A 12,480-nucleotide genomic window follows, 5' to 3' on the forward strand; every position below is an offset into this window, starting at 1 on the left:
AAATGTGGTCCTACTGCCTCGCCACGAATCTCAGACACAGCTTCTGGAATCCGCAGGATTTTACCGTACAATTAGTTTTAAATGTCAATTTCATGGAGGCTCATGAGATGGAAAATAGAAGAATAGTAGGTAAAGATACCCATTGCAAACTAGATTATTGGAGAGTGAAGGATGGCTATTCAGGATGCAGCTGTCACTGGTGCTTCCTGGCTTGACAGCGACAATGTGAACATCGAGGTAAAGGTAAAGGGTGACAAAAATGTAACTTGAAGGGCTGAATTGCTGGGGAAAAAAAAAATGACATGGCATTTCTGTGCTGTTTGTGTACATGGAGGAGACAATGTGGATTTTAATTGATTTGCAAAACCTTGTTGCAATTATCATGGAACACAAGATGGTCGCGCTCTAAAGTACTGTGTGATGCACTGGGTTTGCCCTGATACAGCTGCACTTGTGTTTCCCTTACTGTCAAATCCAAACACATGATCTCACACCTTGTGGGTGCTGCCCATCAATGATTAAAGGAGACTGCAGATGCTGGGATCTGGTCAAGAGAACTCCATGTTTGCATTCAAATATTGAATTAAGTAGTTTGTAACTACATGCACAAACAAAAATGCATCTGCAAAAGCAAAAAAAAAAAGAAAGTCAGGATAAGGCTTATTTTAATTAAATTCCCTTTTGCAGTAAACAGGAGAAAATATATGATCACTTACTGGTTTTCCACAGCTAGATGTGATTCTAGCACTGCTGTTCTGATTGCTTGACTTTGCAACTTTAAAAAATGTATTTTAGATGCACACCCAACATAAGCATGATCACATGCCTCTGCTAGACGGACTCTGAAAAGGGAGGAGTGATGCTATTTGTCACTGGCTGCTGATCAGACCCACATCACATCCAGTCAGAAGCAGAAAACCCTGCTGCATAAAGGCTCCAGCAATGTGAGTTAGGGGTGGTGACCACACACCTCATGGACACGGGTCATCCCAATGACTTTTCTGCTGCACTGTGCTGTCCTGTATTCTGCACATGCAGAACTGTAGATAAGGTGCTATTTTTTTAAAATTGATCCAGATTGCTAAGTACTTCCAGGTGTTCTCATATCATAAAGTCACTCACGTGGAGGCCAAGATCTTTCCTAGGAGCAACTGCTTTTTAAAGTCCAACAGATTACTATTAATATTAAATATTAATTTTGAATTATAAGTCTGCAATTTGCCAAGAGATAGATACCTGTTACAGTTCTGAGCAGGGAAGGGGTGCATAGACTGATATTAAGATCGACAGATTCTGGGGTGCTTGCTTGAATTCCAGAAACACAGATTAGTGGGACACGGTGCAGGTGATGGAACTAAAAGATTGTCATTATTGTGGTTGTTGTTAAGCTGTGCCACTCATTTCATGGGTAGCAGTCCCTCTCAGCATGATGTAAATATGTGCTCATATGCAAATGGATAAGAAATACTTTCCAGAAGTGTTTAGGTTTTAGTGGTGCAAAGAAAATGTCTCTGACTTCTCAGCTATTCAAGTCCTGCATCTTGAAATCTAGTAATTCTTTATGCAAATAATAATAAAAGTTGACTGTAGGCACCAGTGGGAAAGGAAATCTCATTTCAATCCCCTTTCTTAAAAAAAGTTCCAGCTACTCAAGGTGATGTTTTAAAATTTTTCAGTCCTCCAGAAGCCAACAAAAGGATCCATTAGTGACAAAGTGCTGCTCCTTACTTCTAATGACATCTGTACTTTTGCTGGATATAATGGCTGACTCTCCCAAAAGACTCTTCTCCTTTTTCATTTTGTTTGTGTTTTCTTGATACTGTTCTTGCTGTGTCCAGCCTTGTGGAGTTTGGTTTTTTCTTTTTTTGACATGGTATAGAAACTTCCCAGGCATTACCAAGCATGGGGTTACCCTTCTCCCTCTGATGAGAGGCAAGGTCTTCACTGCCAGCCTTACAAACTCACGCTGTTTCTGATGTACATTACTGGAACTGTGTGCATTGGGGGATCTGATTTGGGGTGTAATGAAAATCACTGACCTAAAAGCTTGGAATCACCTTGGAATCACTGCTCTCTGCAAGTCTCTCAAAGATGGTTGTAGCCATGTCAGGGAAGGTCTCTTCTCCCAGGAATCAAGTGATAGAATGAGAGGAAATGGCCTCAGGTTGTGCTATGGTGGGGGGAGTTTACATTAAATATTGGGAAAAATTTCTTCACCAAAAGGGTGGAAAAGGCTGCCCAGGGAAGTGGTAGAATCACCATCCCTGGAGGGATTTAAAAGAGGTGAAGATGTAGTACTTTTCAGTGTGGTTTAGTGGTGGCCTTGGCAGTGCTGGGTTAACAGTTGCACTCAATGATCTTAGGGGTCTTTTCCACCTAAATGATTCTGTGAGTCTGTGATCTCTGTTTAACTAATACTATTTTTAATTTCTTAATGTGCTTGATCAATTTACAATCACAGTAGAATTTTACAGATGTCTTTCTTTGTTCGATCTTGTCTGTCGTATCTCCTAATATCCCATTCATGATCTGCACAGCTCCCTCTCTACACACATCTCCAAAAAATTTTGTGTTTCTGGCATGAATTTCACATGAAATACTGATCCTGATTTGGAAGGGCCATAAAATTTAAATGGGATACAAGCCTTGCATGCAGAAGGCACTTTTATTGAGTTTTCTTAGTTAATTATAGGAGCTTCAAAACTCACTATTAAGGGGCAGAATCCTCAGTAAATCCACACAGCTCTGTTGAAATCAGCAGGGCTCTGCTACTTTACAGTTCTGCTCTGTGGTTTTTATCTGGGATTTTTTTTTTTCATTCTGCATTGCCAGCTAGAGAGTTATTGTGCAAGGAGGCCGTAAAGCACAGCAATGCTTCTGACTCCATCTACATGTCCTGTATTTGTTATCTAATTGCCAATAGACCAAACTGCAAAGGGACAGTGTTTTTCAACCAAACGACCTGTAAGTAGCAGGAAATCTTGTGCTCTCACCTCTTTGGCCAAGACAGGAGCACCCACATTTTACATAATGAGAGAAATCAACTGTTTTTTTATCAGTACTTTTTGTGCAATTGCAAATCTTTAAAGCCTCGCTGCCTCTTGGATTTAACAACTGCATCCCAACCGTCCATGCATCAGGAACATGCAGGTCACTTTTATACAACTGCAGTGAATACCAATATTTGTAACTAGAATGAGCTTAAAATTCAGCCTCAGATGTTCATTTAAGATCCCTGCCTGCTTAGAGAGAGCCGTGGGCTTCCCTACAGCAGAGGATTGCAAGTCTTTATTTGACTTAAAGTTATACATTTATGAGTGAGTGAATTGCAATTAAATTCTATGAAGACAAATTACAGTGTCTCTGGTCACTCCAGATTTCTGGGTGGTTGCACACTCTGCAGCTGTATGAGCAGAGGGACTGAAGTCCTTACTGATGTGCTTTGCTGTGGGGTGTGCAGAAGTACCTCTCAGGCTGGAGCCTCAGTTGCTTTCTCATGTGTAATTTCTTATTTGGACATGTGAGCAGACCTGAGCCCTTGTTATTTCATCTTGTCTTCCCCAGTATGTTCAGTCCCACCCAGTTAAGGTGTTGCTGGAGTGACTTGCGTGTAATGGGTGTGGTTTCTTCCTCCAAATCCATCTGGAGATGCAAACTGCATCTTCTCGGTACCACACCCCCTGTCAGACCTCAGGCACTGCACTGTCTGTCTGACAAGGAATCTCAGTGGTGTAGCAGAGAATGTGCTGTGATTTCTAATGAAATAATAAATTACAATTACAGCTATTAACAATTATTACCATAGTCTATTCCAATGAACAGTTGCATCAGCCAGGTTTCCATTTCTGCAGGATTCTTGCCTATCTGATTTAGTGGGTTGTCATGATCTCTTTTTGCATCTAAGGAAATGGTTGGTGTCTTCTGGCTTATCTTCCATTTCTTGAGAGGGACAGTTCAGCTTAATGTTCATCCTAGTTTGTCTAATCATTCAAGTGTGAGCTCCTAATAGTGCAGATTAGTCAGATCAGCAGGAGGGTTTCAAATAAAAATATAATAATTGATATCACATTGGCCAGTCTAATCAGCACTGGCTGATAGCATCTGCTTTTCTCTGTGCTTTTGTATTGTGAATCAAATCTCCAAATTGAACCAAACTATTTCTAGGAGTTGTATTATCACCACCTGGTTTTAGCAGCCCCTGTGAGCCCTCACAAGATCCCTGGAGATAGAAAGCAATATGCCTTCCTTTCAGTTAAATTTAGTTTGGTTTTCAAGTGAAAAAGAGCCCCAAGAAATACAGAAAAGCCTAATCTGTCCTTGGGTGTAGTATGTTATAACTAAAAGATAAATATTCACCTTCCTTTTCCTCATGTTTTCCTTTACTTTTAATAATTTTTCCCTTTTTCTTTTCCTCCTGTTTTTTCCCTATTACTGTAGTAACTTCCAGTAATATCTTATACAACATGCCCAACCCCATCATTGAAGGGTTTATTTGCTCTCATGTCCTCAGCTAAGCTTGAAGTCATGTGCAGTGCAGCCTCTTATTTTGATTTTGCTTCCTAAATAATCAGGTAGTGTTTTTCTTCAGGTAGGGCTGCAGAAGTACTATTGGCTCCTGAAGCAGGTGGTGGTGAATTTTGTAGAGGTCCATAGCTCCTGTAGGATTTTGCTCCTCTGCTCTTCTCTAACTTGGCAGAGGGGTCTATCCCCTGTTTCCCCTGCTCTGACAAAACACATTTCTGTTACCCAGAAGAGCAGAGGTGATGGAAAATGTAATTTTGGATGCTGCTGAGGTTTTGTGTGGACCTGATTGTAATTCTATGATTGTTACCTTGTGGTTCTTATATTAATTTTTTACATACATCACTTTTTCTCTGATTTCTTATGCTACAGTGAACCTTAGGGGGCAAGGCATCTTCTGTAGCATTTTAGTTATATTTACCCTACTTCTTCTTGTAGTAGAGCCAACTGTTGAATTCCATCATATGATTCAATGGCATGAATGTCTTATCTCAACTAGATTACTTGGCTTTTAAATGCTTTTATATACAAACTTATTCTCATTTGATTTGTTTGCTCACACATGCTTTAGTAAAGTAAATAGCAAAAATGGTGAAGAAGGAGTTTGAATGCAGAATTTGGTGGTACAGGATGCCAGTTAAAAATAAAAGATTTCCAAGGTGAAAGCTCTGGTGATATGGCCTTTACTCTTTGTGATTCAACTAATCTTTAGTTTCTCCCAGAAAAGCTTGTTTCACACAGATTATGACTTAGAGCTTCATGGTGGTTTTCCCTGGAAGTGTTCAAAAGGCATTTGGATGTGGCTCCTGGGGATATGGTTTAGTGGCGAACATGGTGGTGCCAGGTTAACAGATGGACTCCATGGTCTTGGAGGTTTTCTCCAAAATTAGTGATTCTACAATCTCAAAATGCTTCCTAGATTTTTCCTTTTCATAATTCTCTCAGATTTGGCAAGTAATATTATCATTATATTGTCACTGGCAAGTAGTATTATCATTATGTTGTCACAGGTGTGAGGGCCTGATGCTGACACTGCAGTGAATCCTGATGCTGCAGTGAAATGATTTGGCCATGGCAAGTCAGAAATTACCTGACATGAGGGACTTAGTCCCAGGTGTTTTGGTTCATAGCTCTGTACCTTGACCATGGATATCAGCTCTCAGCCATTGGCAAACACCAGTGATTGAGTCCTGCTCCCATTTCCCTGTGATAACCTCTTGGCAGTACTTCCCTGTCCTGGCCAGGCCAGTATCCCTGCTATTTCTCCAGTTCTTAGAGAAGTCAAATTGTTTTCCAAATTTTGAAGAGAGCTAAAATAGCAGACTAATCTTTTTTTACTGTATATTTCATTGCTATGTGAGTAACATGAATCAGTAACATGAATCAGTTACCTCTTTTTAATTTCTAACACTTTGTCCTCACCAAACCACATTAAGACATGGAAGGAAACCAGGTATTATAAGTGAAAATCCTAGTTACTGCAGAACGAGAATCAAGTCTTAGGGTGCAGCTTCTGGGGGTCAAGAAATGAAATGTGTTTGCAGTCTTGTTAATAATGTACATTGTTATGGAGATATTTGAGCTCTTGGACTGATAAAATTTTTCAAACTCAATGTAAATTTCATAAAATCTTGAGGCTTTGAGGCCATCTGAAAATTACAGTAACTCCCCAGAAAAGGAATTTTGACGCAAAGTCCTGGAGAGTTCCTACATTCTTGTTAGGCCCATCAGAGAAATAATAGTTTCAAAACACTGGGGCCACGGCGTCTTTATTTCAGAGATCTCTGAATATTTTACTAGAAGGAGCTTTTTCTGAAAACACGAGAATAGGAATTTCAAAGCTTTTGCAACAGGGTCAGCAAAGAATGTTCTATGTATTAGCAGTGATTCAGCTGAGAGACTTGGGCTAAATTTTAGACCCAAGTCCATTTTGAGCATTGCTCTTGAGGTCAGCAGGACTCAGGCCAATGCAAAATGTACCACGTGGCAAATGCTTGACTCGCTGTGTTTTGAATGGAAAGCTTATTTCATAACAGGCCTGGATCAAGAACTACACGTGGGTGTTATCTCTAAAGCTTAACTCACCTGTTCAGCACAGGCAGATGGCTTTTAAACTCAAGAGGAAGTGACTGGCTTGGGAACTGGGGGGGGTGGGAGGAATATTCATTTGTTTTACAACCAAAGGTGCCTTTATCTTCAGATACTCAAATGTGAAAGTATATTTGTCTCCCACCAATAAAATATAATATTGATGTCACCTCCAGGAAATACGGTGTAATGTATTGCTTTTCCTTCTGTTTTACGCTGTATGTAAACATGCAAACACCCGTGACACCCCACTATGATGGCAGCCAATAGACTGAACACTTACCCTCGCTGCTGTTGTGTAACCACGGGCAATTTATCTAAGTCTCACCTCTCTTAAAACACTTTTATCAAAATTGGCGGTCAAACAGCGCTGAACCATGGTGGCCTCAATCTTAAACACTGTGGTGCAGATTTTAATTTGGGAAAGATTAATGCACTCTCAAGTGTTAATGCCACAGCTTTCTGTTATCTACATTGATGGGTGTCAGCTAATTTCTGCAGAAGGATTGTAAAGCAAACTGTGCATGTTGATGTTTCAGAAAACTAAGCTCCAGAATGGCGAGATAATAGAGAGGGGAATGGAACTATTTTCTCAAATTTCTTTTAAATTAGAAAATGTTTCCCCTGTCTTTCTAAAGCTGAGCTACCGAGTCAATTCCACTCAAGCTGATTCTTGAAGATATAGGGAATATTTCATTTAAAGGAGCAGTAAAAGTGTCAAAAGATACTTTATCAAGGTCGCTTTTAGATTGAAGATAACAACCCATCTTATAACAAATATAGACCCCTATAGGAAGCTTTGTAATTTCCAATACTGTGAACGCTCTTAGTCTCTGTCTCCATCGTCTCTCCTTTTTTTTGTTGTCTAGTCACATGTAATCTTAATCAACAAAAGAAGATTTTTTTTCATTTAATAAGAGGACAATACCAGACACTGGTGTGCTTTGACTGGTTTATTTTTCAGCTTCAAACAGTTTAGTAAATACAACTCAAGTTTTTTCTGTTTTTAAATGGACTTTCCTAACAGTGAAGAAGATGATGCACAATAACCAGGAAATTTTATTTGTACAGACTAATTTACACAGGAAGGGGGTGGGGGGAGAATGCAATTAAGCTCATAAAACTTGCTCCAGCAATGATCCAGGCCAAGGGGCTAATGGTGAATTGCATGAATAACAGTCACTCACCCAAGCCACATTAAACAGTCCTGATAATATCATCCAAAATAGCCAATTATTTTGAGTGTTATGAAAAGGTCCTGTTGTTATTTAACAATGGTTTATATGGGAAAATAGTAATAAAGGGTATGTGGTAAAAAATAATTTCAAAGGGATTAGTTGCAATTCAGTTCACAGTAAACTGTTTTCATGCCAAAGGGACGAAGGAGCAATACCTTAGAGGAGAGTGAATTGCATCTGATTTAACAATGGTTTTACATGTTCAGCCAAATCCATACCACCCACTTCATCATAGTGCTAAGGGGAAAATATACTCAACCATGATATATTTAAATTCCTCCCTTTCTCAAGGATGGTTTCTTCTTTTGCTTTAAAAAGTCAAATTCAATTTAAACGTTTCCATTAGCTGCATTTTTTTCTGTGTCCTTCAGACAGCATCTTCTCTGAGCCTGTGAGCCAGGCACCTGTGCCCAGGCACCACTCCATGTCTAATACAGCTCTGCCTAAATATATAACCATTGTTTCCTCTACTCCATCTTCCCTATTTTACCAGACAATACCATGTGTTATCTGTAACTGCCTTTGCTGGTAGTTCAGATTGTTCCCATGTCTGTAAGCTGACTGTATGGAGTGAAAACACTGAGGATGTGGTTTATTGTTGGGAGTCTTCTCTAGGATCCTTGTGTCCATCCTGTTTGGGCTCCTCAGCAGCTTCATCCTTGCATCACATGCTTGCCAAGACAGTGCTATTTTGAGAGCAGGAGGAGAGAAGGAAATGGCATGATCATGCAAAGCATCTTCCCTACAGCCTTGGGCTTTCTGCTCCAGTTATAGTGAGCAATGCTAGGGAGCAAGGGTTGTACAGCTGCTGTGTGGCTAAGCAGGGAGACAGTGAAGATGTGAACTGGCCAGGAAAGACAAAAGAGGTAAAGGGATGTTATTTTGTTATTTCTTGCTGCATTTACCAGGAAAGGAGTGGAGGGGCGGTTCTCATATTAACTCTGGATTTTAAGTTAGTGATTTCCTGACTTGAAATCTGCTTAATTTAAATAGTAATATTTGTCTTAATTAATTTTTACAGGTATTACTTCTTCTTAATCCTGATTATTTTCAATTGAATTCCACAATAATGATTTTTTAAAAATTTTTTTCTGCTTTAGTTGTGGTTCACTCTTAAGACAACTTTCAGTAAGTATTTACTAAAATCATGTAACTATATTTATTACATGTTACTATTAATTAGCAATGCAAAATCTAGATTGAAAGTTGATGTCATCTCCCTTTGCTTTTCTTTGTCAAGTTCTGATGAAGTAAAGGTTCACCAACAACTTTTCAGTAAATTTGCTTCGTGTCATAACTTGGCAAATAATGATTTTTATTTAACTATGGATGGACAAACAACCAAAAACGGCCATCAAGTCAAGGTGGTTTGCCTTTAAATCGAGGTGTTCATTATCAGAGAGGTCAGATATCTATGTCCCCCATTCATTCTCTCCATATAGGAAAGAAGTTTTTTAACTTAGTGGTGACTTTGTAGTTTAGTCTTTTTCTGACTGGTACAGACCTTCTGGTTGCAATATAACTGCTCCATCTTGGCTTCCAGGTGCTAATCATAAAATTATACTGGATTTATTTCTCCTACCTTCTGTTCTGTTATACCTTCTTAGAGCTTTGACCTTGAAGTTCACACAATGTAAAAACAGATTTCAGCATTTTGAACCTGTTTGGACTCTGATATGATGAACATATAATTATGACTCTGATATAATTAGAACATCTTACAGCATGTTTACACTAAGTTGTTTTCTGTTGCTTGAGAGCCAGGATAGCCCAGCCATAACAAAAGGGTTAAATTAACCTGCATAGACCTATGTGGCACTACTTTGCCACTGGTGTTAAAAATAGTCTACTTTTCACTAGTCATGGTCTCTTTTCACTGCCCCAGAGTTCATGGAATAGGTGTCCTCCTACAATTAGGTTACAAACTCTTTTTGTGAGGGGGCTTCTCTGACTGTAAGCACACCTGAACCTGTTACAGTCTGGCTGAGTTCTAAATGCTCACAGTTGTGAACTGCAGAGTGATAATGGCCAATAGTTGGTGACCAGCAGCCCTGTTTTGGAAAGTCTTGATTTGGAACCTAAAGTTTGAAGGTTTGGCTCAGGTTTTGTTTTTATTTTGAGACGTTTGGGAGTCTTCAAAGAAGATGAGTCAAGTGCCGCTCTTGGGGCTCCATGAGTAAATCTGTACAACACTGAGGGGTTTAATTGAAATTGCACTGGGTTGCTGCTGCTGTGATCTGGACAAGGATACAAGCTGATTTGAGAAATATCACTACAGATGGTTAACTCCCAGTGGTATATTTTGATATTCCTGCATTTGCCAGGAACTATGGCTACTGTGTGAAAATGAGCCATGCCCTTTTCTGGAGAAAAATTCCTAACAGGATTCGGAGTGGTATAGGTACTGAACATTTGGGGCATGACTGTAAAGGGTCCTGTGTTACATCATGGGTTTTCATAATTTTGCCTGTGCATTGAAACAGTTTATTCTTTCACTGTGTTCCTGTGGCTTCAAATGTGCAAGTAGAGCTTCTCATAAAATTCTGATTGAATTTAAACCATGTGTGTGTGGTTAGGGAGACATCTGTTAATTGTTCATGAAATTAATTGAATGATGACTATCTAGTGGAATTTTCATCAGATTTATTCCTAGGGGCTGTAATTGCTAGTTTTGTAAAAGACATCCCACAAGCAGGCTATTTTTAAAAAGAAAAAAACCACCCTTACACGTATCTCCTGTCAGCCTATATTCTAGTGTTGAATATGCAATTTTAAAAATGGGATTGTAGCAACTCTTCATATCGAAGTAAAATGCTTGTTTTTCATACAGGAATTACAGAGTGTAACATAATTGGGCTCGCTGAAATGAATTCAGCATCTCTCAGAGAACAAAATCATTGAGCTACTGACTAAATTTAACAGCCTAATAGAAATATGCAGGTGAAGGTACAATTAATTTTAATTACTAGACTATACATTGTTAGTTGCACAGCCATGAGTAAAATTAAAATGGCAATCACAATTAGAAAATTGCAACCTCATTGTGCAACAAATTAGTCACAAATTAAAAGTCCAGGAACTATTATACATCCACTTTATTGCTTTATGACCATTATTGCCCTGATATGGATTTTATTTCTTTAATGTCGTGTCCACCTCTTTACACCTTATCTTTGTTTAGGATCTCTGGCTCCTTCCCAGATTGTGAATCTATGAAAAGAAATAATATAGGTTGGAGGGATATGACTTCTCTGTTCACTCTAGACAGAAACTTCTTAAGTGGCCCTGTCCTGATCATGGATGGCTTATAGAACAAGGTTTGTCACTGGATTATTTCAGTGAGGTTTCTAGAGCAAAGAAAATATCATTTGGGGATAATAGCTGAGGTCTCTGCGTGATGTAACCCTTTTAGAAAAGGTCAGACCAGTTAAAGACGGGAATCTACATTGGTGTAAGTTAGAGTCTCTCCTACCCGTCCCCTCTGGCTGGGCAAACTGATTGCCTGCACAAAGAATTTTAGCTACAGGAGCACTTATGCTCTAAGCACCATTTTTAGCTGTTCTCCACATTGATTTGTGAAATGAGATTTAACAATTATCCCAACCTTGCAAGCTTGGTGGTGGTTGAAGATGCCTTTTCCCTGAAACACTGGAGGAGCCATCATGGAATGGCTGAGCTGGAGTGGTGGCTGCAAACAGCTGAAATGCAGAAACTGAAAACACTGCAGGTGTTCTGTGAAACCACATTTGCCTGCTGTCCCCCATCTGGAAACAAGTGTCTGTACCTATCTGGAACCAGCAGCTCATCTTTATCTGCAGGTAAATACTATGAGACCAACAGCAATCACCACTGCCTTGAAGCTATCTTGAGTACTTTGCAGGGTGAACCCCAATTTGAGGTGACTCCAGGCTGTACCAGATACCAGGATGGCTCTTATGTAAAACTGAGAATCCACGTAGAAGGCTGAAGTAACTTTGGTCCCAAAATCTCCTTTTGTGTTCAAGATGCATCAGGGGAGCAAGAAGGAGAAATTCTCATAGCAGCACTTGATGTACGTGCTCTGCAGTTAGCCCAGGTCCTCCAGTCAGGGAACCAGAATGGCTTGAGTTGCAAGGTCACCCAATTCTAACCCACCTGCTGTGCGTAGGGACATCTTCCACTAGACCAGGTTGCTCAGAGCCCTATTCAGCCTGGCCTTGAATATAGAGTTCATGGGGATGGGAGCTGAGGAAGGGGTTTAAGACCGAACCACCAAATCCCAATGCTATCTATGTTCTCCACGTGGTCTCAGTTCTCTGAAGCCTTTTCTAAAATCACCAGTGCATTGGTCAGCTTGTGTGAGCCTCAGCAGGGGCTTTTGCAGTGCTTGGAGAGCTGAAACTCCATGTCAAATATACAATTGAACAGCTATCAGAGGGTAATTATGTTTACTCACTACCAGTTGGGACTGGATTTTAGTTGATGACCCAGAGGTGAAAGTCTTTATATTCCATTACCTCCTATTGCCAGTATTTTCCTTCTATAATCCTTGTCACTGTAATATGAATACTGTGAGAAGGGGGAATTAAGTGGGACAGAAGGTATTCAACTGTATTGGAGTGAGAAAAGATATGTTTGCTCCTTGGTTATCTTT

The sequence above is a fragment of the Myiozetetes cayanensis genome, unplaced genomic scaffold (assembly GCF_022539395.1).
Source record: "Myiozetetes cayanensis isolate MyiCay16 unplaced genomic scaffold, myiCay2020 scf7, whole genome shotgun sequence".
Taxonomy (NCBI): Eukaryota; Metazoa; Chordata; class Aves; order Passeriformes; family Tyrannidae; genus Myiozetetes; species Myiozetetes cayanensis.